General features: G+C 33.8%; 1 pseudogene; it reads right to left on the bottom strand.

The window, feature by feature from the left end:
- Positions 1 to 4354: 4354 nt before the first annotated feature.
- On the bottom strand, positions 4355 to 6318 carry LOC120210751 (annotated as a pseudogene).
- Between the last annotated feature and the right edge of the window lie 251 nt (positions 6319 to 6569).

Raw genomic sequence — 6569 nt, 5'->3', positions numbered from 1 at the left:
TTGAATTTGGCCAAACGGATTGCGGAATCGGAATCAGGACATCGAAAAACATAAAGTATAACTTTTCAAAAATTTAAATTCTTGGTCAAAGTCAAAGTCAACCACTTTGACCATCGATTTGGAGACCTTCAGGTTCAAATTTGACGAAACGGACTTCGGAAACGGATTTGGGACATCGAAAACTATCAGAATAGGTATACTCAGAAAAGATTAACAGTCGTTTAAAGGTCGGTCAAAGCCATTTTAAGTTTTGGTCAAAGGAAGTCAACGGTCAACGGTCGGTCAGACCGGTTCGAACCGGTCGAAACTGGTCAAACCGGTTTTCAGCCACTCACTCTCCCTGCGACTGCGCGTGTGGCGCGTGAGGCCTCCTCCGGGGGTCTAAAAATTATGGAAAAAATTCTAAAAATTATTTTGAGCGATTTGGAGATACTTACAAAGATCGGTTCAAAATTACGTCGTTTGGCAGCGTTTCGCTATAATTGATTTACTGGGTTTTGTTCACGGGTCGAAGATGAACACGACGGTGGTTTCAATTTTACGATTGGAGGTCGAACGTCGTCGAAAACGGGCTTGGAAGTAAGGGTACAATAGGAGGAAATTTGAGCAATTATCATTTGTGTTTTCTGGTTTAAAACCAGAAAACACGCTTATAACACCAATCCTGTCGACAATTTTAGGGGAAATTCATGGACCAATCCCTGAATTTCCTTTACTTCAAAAATGGCCTACAAGTTTTCATAAATTTTAATATAGTCACTTAATTTCACCCAATTACACCAATTTAAATTGTTTTTTTCCTCGGGTTGTTACAATTAATGAAAAAAAGAAACATTATTTTCACTTATTTGTGTTCAAGTAATTGCATATGTAATTTAGGGGTATTTAAAAATATATCTAAATTATTCGACTTGTTGACCCACCGACTCGATATAAAATTATCGGGTATTTTAGCTGTAAATATCCTATTTTCCGGGAACGATACATGTCCTGTTATTTTTCTCGGTTTTTGGGTCGAGTCTAGATCACAAAATTACTCTTAACCTAGTCGACCTAAGACCCGATTTTTCTTTTTATTTTATTAGTATTTTTGTTTTACATTACATTTTTCATTTCTAATTTCAAAATTATTTTACACTAACATTATAAATCTATAATTTTTCAAATTATTTCACCCTAACATTTAAATTATTTTTGAAATTATTGATTTAATCTTAAATTATTTAAATTAGTTGTAATTTTATAATTTTGTTTTTTTATATATGTTAAATTTATTTTTAAATTATATAATTTGAGTTTATAAATTTTATATTATGTTATGTATTATAAAATTTAGGTTTATTTTAGGCAAAAGAGTACCTAAGACCCTTGTACTTAAAAAAAACTAATGTGAGCCTCAATTTTTTTTTCACCCAATGTAATCCTCCAAGTAAAAAAACAAAACTCAATGTTGTCCTTTCACCGACGTTTCCGTCATTGACCAACGACTCGTTACTTTGCTAACGTGGAACGTTAAGAAGGCTAAATCCTATTTTTCCTCTCCATACGGCCCTCCTATTTTTCTCTTCTATTTTGGTCACTAAATTTTAAAAGTTTTCAATTTAATTACTTAACTTTTGAATTACTCATATTTTAATCATCATGATTTATTTTATTAATATTTATGTATGATATGGCATTTATTCTTATTTTATTAATATATGATTAAAATAATATTAATTAAATTTTAAATTATATTGAAACAAAAAATATTCTTAAAATTATAATTAAATTAAAAAATATTCCCTCTGTTTTATATATTTCCAAATCTCCACTCTCCTCCTTGTCCTCTCATTTCATTTTCTTCCTCTTCAACCAAAGATTTCCTTCTTCTTTTTTTCTTTCATTATGATAGTAGTTTATCCCCAGTTTTTCAATTTTTTTACAAGTTTAATTTGGGTTTATTGAATATGGTAATGAAAGAAAAAAATAAAATCTTTGGTTGAAAAGAAAAAATGTCACATCATACATAAATATTAATAAAATAAATAATGATAATTTAAACATGAGTAATTCAAAAGTTGATTGATTAGATTAAAATTTTTTAAAGTTTAATGACCAAAATAGAAGAGAGAAAAAATATGAGGGTTAGATTGAGTTATTTTCTTGAGTTGGAGGGCCAAATTGAGAGAAAAAAAATATTTTGGTCTGCTTAACGTGTTACGTTAGCACAATGTAACGGAGACATTGGTCAACGACGGAAAACGTTGGTCAAAGGACCACATTGAATATTTTTTCTAACTTGGAGGGCTACATTGGGTGCAAAAAAAATGGAGGGCCACATTGGGTTTTTTTTTTAAGTACGAGGACCTTAGGTACCCTTTTACCAATTTTTTTCTATATGGATTTTTTTTCTAAAATCTTAATATAAATTAAAAATTAAAATAAATATTAAATGGGTATATGTGACCCAAAAATACAGGTAGCCGAGTTTTGTGGGTATCGACTTACGGTACCTGCCTCATATGTGTGGGGTCATTGGCTACATTTTTGTGACCCGAAAGTCGCAAGTACATAGCATTTCAGGTACCCGAAAATGCGGGTATCTGGATTTAAACACCCTTAATATGTATGATATGCATGATGTGTCAATATCTTATTAGTCGAAAAATAATTTTTTAACTGAAAAAATATTAGAACTTAAAATAATTAAATATAATAGTTTGAATACCTTGACAACAAAAATAATTTAAATACCTAAAATAAAAAGAAGCATTACTTTAAGCTCTCTCTTTTTTAATTCCATTGGATTTTACTTCATTTAATGTATTTGGTCCATTAAAAATTAAAAATTTAAACTTCAAAATACCATTTTATTTAATTCTAACAAATATTTTATATTATTAAAATTATTTATATATTCTTACAAATCTAGTAATATCCATATTGCATATATAATATCTATATTATTCTAAATTTATAAATTCCAATAACCTAATTTAAAAAAATAAACGCATATCCAGAAAAAACAATAATTATAAAATTTCAAAGATATAAAAAAGAATAATCTACTCTGAAACGGATTCAACATTTGGTCAAAAAAGAATAATCTACTCTTTTTTAAAAATTAATTTGGTCCTCTCAATTTTTTTTTAGAAATTTAGATTAAATATTAATTTTTTGATGTTCTTGATTAAACTCTTTCCTATAATTTTTAAAAATTCTTATTAAGCGTCTCAAAATTTCAAAATGTTTAGTTAGACCCTAATTGTTTTTGAAAAAATGTAAACTAAACCCTTCAAAATTTTAAAAAAATAGTTTAAACCGATGAAGTTTTTAAAGTTTTAAATTAATCCCCAAACTCCATCACCAAGTTCTGCCACTAGACATGAGCAATACAAGTGAGAATGTAAAGTGAATATGGATATTTAAGGAATATCAATGTGGGTTTAGTACTTATATTAGAGTTATTGATGTATTATGATTGTTTAGTTAATTAATTAAAATTAAATTATTATAATAAATAAATAATTCAATAAATAAATGCAGACAATAATGAATTATTTACGTATAAAATTTTGTCTAAAATATTTATTACATGAAAGGAGGATATGTGTTAATAAATTTTAAAATCATATATATATATGACAAAAAGATTCTTCAAAATATTATGTCATTTATTTATGATTTTATGACTTAGCTAATTTTATTCATCTTAGGTGAGCTCAATACCACGTACACTCGGGATTGCTTTTATAGTACTAGGTGTACTAGATGCGGTAGTAGGTATGCATGCCAAGAGTGTCATTTTCTATAATACGTCACCTTTAATATAAAATAAAATAAAATTATCGGTTTTATTATTTTTTAAATAATAAAATCGATAAAAAATTTATATAAAATAATATTATTTTTACATAAAACATTAATATTTTTTAACAAATCTGGTAAAGTGTCCAATAATAATAAAATCAGTAGCGTTTTATTGAAAATGTTAACAAAACTGTTAAAACGCCAATAATAACAAAACTGATAGAAATAATAATATTTTCAGTAATTTTTTACTAGTTTTATTATTTAAAAAATAAAAAAAACCAATAACACCTTTTCTTAACCGTGTATTTAAGGTGCCGCACGTAAGATTTCCCGTCATTATCATGATTTCAATCTTGGACTAAAAAGTTTCAACATTTTTTTTATTAAATTAATTTTCAATTAATTTATAATATTAATTTAATTTAAATAAATCGAACACCGAGAGAAGAAAAAAACCCACCATAACTTGATGATAAATTATAACAATAGAAAACAATGGAAATAGAAGTAACAAAGTGGTTGGACCAAAAAATGAAAATAAATAACTAAGTGGGACCAAAATTAGCTTCCTTTTTTAATCCGCAATAGTCCACGTCATGTCATTCTCAAAGATCCAATGGCAGACTTCGATTCGTCCCGGACTAGATCCAAGTGCCACGAAGGCACCATGACCTGGACTCCAAGCTGACGTGTTCAGGTGACAAATGGCAACACCGTGATTAATCTTGGATTTGCTTTTAACATCTAAAATATCAGCCTGATAAACCCTAACCTTGGGCACGGAGTGACAATAATAGAGTAGGTACGGGTACAAACTCTGATGGCAGGATACCGATTCCGTCACATCGCCGCCGTTGATCCCTTTGACTTCTCCGATCATGATCTCTTCCGTTGATCCCTTGACGTTTTCCGTCGTCCTGACCGTCACATTGTGGCCTAACACAGAGGTGGCAAAGTCGATCATGTCCTCCGCCGACCGACACACCGTTTCGTCTCGCCACGGCTCGCTGGTCGCTCACATTCCGCCAATGCGTTCGCGAGCACTGGTTCCATGGTCGTCCCAAAAATCTTCTTAAGCTCGGATAAGTGCGAGGTCGAAAACGGTAATTTACCAGAAATCACCCGGGGCAAAAATGACCTTCGTGGCATCTTATCGACGATATCGGGCATCACCATGACATTCCCTTCCTTCAAATTGGACTCCCTAAAGAATTTACCCGGTTCAACCCATCTTTTTACGGGAATGCCACTGGTCGCCGATGAGGCTGTTTCTTTGGAGCTCGAGTTCGAGTAACCGGAAAACGAGACACCCTTTTTGGCATAATCAACGAACGATCGAGCCAAATCGTATATTTTGAACCCTACGGTGGTTGCACCGGTGGATCCTTTACCGTATTCTTTGAACGTAGAGTTCCCGACGTTGAATGTTTTCCCGTAGTTCGCGAAATTAACTTTCCGGAATCTGAATCCCTTGCGTAAGACTGAAAAGAATCGTCTCCCACATTGGCTGAATCTCTGTAGCTAGTGAAACTATCGATCCCCAGCTTAGAAGCTAAACCATACGTTTTGAAGCTGTTATGGGGATTGTTACCAGAGTCACCATAGGCTTTAAACGAGTCGTTTGCCGAGTTCCCCAACACCCCGTACCCTGTAAAACTCGACCCGATGGTGTTGGCGTTACCACCGTAGCTTGTGAACTCAGCTGGAACTGACTTCCCTTCTTCCCGTAATTGTTGAACGCTTGGGAGCCTGAGTTCGTCTCGGAGCTGTAACTCGAGAACGAGAGTTTATGGTTGGTACCGTCCGAGTCATAGCTGGTGAAACGGAGGTTCGGCACGTTAACTCGTTCCTGATAGCTGTTGAATCCACCGAAGCCGCCCGTGGCGCCGGAGCCGTAGTTGGTGAAGTTATCAACGGCGACGTTGGCATCTTTGGCATAACTAGTGAACTCTTCTCGATGTCCGTTCGATCCGCCGCTGTACTTTTTAAACGATTCATTCGGAGTATTGAGCCCGTCGGAGTAGTTCTTGAACGAGTTGACCCCTCCGCGTCTCGACGTGCCATAACCCTTAAAGCTCTTACTCGAATAAACTTCAAAATCCGCATCCTGGTTGCCCTTGGCCACGACATCCAGTACCGACGAGTCATCCCCAAACAAACAGAAAAGACCGGCCAATGAACAAAAATCAACAATGTGGGAGGACAAAGAGTCGTCGTCGGCGAGTTGGTGAGTCTGGCCGAGTCAACACCGTTGAGCGGAGAAGCTTTGGAGACAAAAAACGTCGACTCCGTAAGAGCGCTGAAAATGTGGCCGTTCCAGTAACGAATCAATGAAGCTTTGGGTGTAAATGGGTTCACCTTGGCCTGTGCCCGTGCCTGGAAATAGAACAAAATTAAAAGCAAACTATATAGAAGAGACAATATAGAACAGGGAACACAAACAAGAAGAGGGAATTTAGTTTCTCTTACATTGGAAGATGAGAGATAAAAGCAGTAGAAGAAGAAGAAAAGGAAGATTTTCATGTTGTCTTGTTGTTTTAGACGCCGCTAGTTGGAGAAGACGCAGTGGCGTGTTTGGGGGGAATGAACATATACATATATAGGCCTTTCAAAGAATCTTTTTGTTTAAGCTTTGTTTTTGGGTTTTTGCTTCAGAAAAAATAAAGTGGTCTGACGACTCACTAACACGGCTTTAGTTAGAAATGGAGTAATGACAAGATGTAAGAATTCTAACAGCTTTCATTTTTAGTTTGGAAATATGTTGGGTTTTAGCT

This window comes from Hibiscus syriacus, unplaced genomic scaffold (assembly GCF_006381635.1).
Source record: "Hibiscus syriacus cultivar Baekdansim isolate YM2019G1 unplaced genomic scaffold, ASM638163v2 tig00109926_pilon, whole genome shotgun sequence".
NCBI classification, from domain to species: Eukaryota; Viridiplantae; Streptophyta; class Magnoliopsida; order Malvales; family Malvaceae; genus Hibiscus; species Hibiscus syriacus.
The sequence above is the reverse complement of the archived record's forward strand: the minus strand, read 5'-3'. Positions and strand labels throughout refer to the sequence as shown.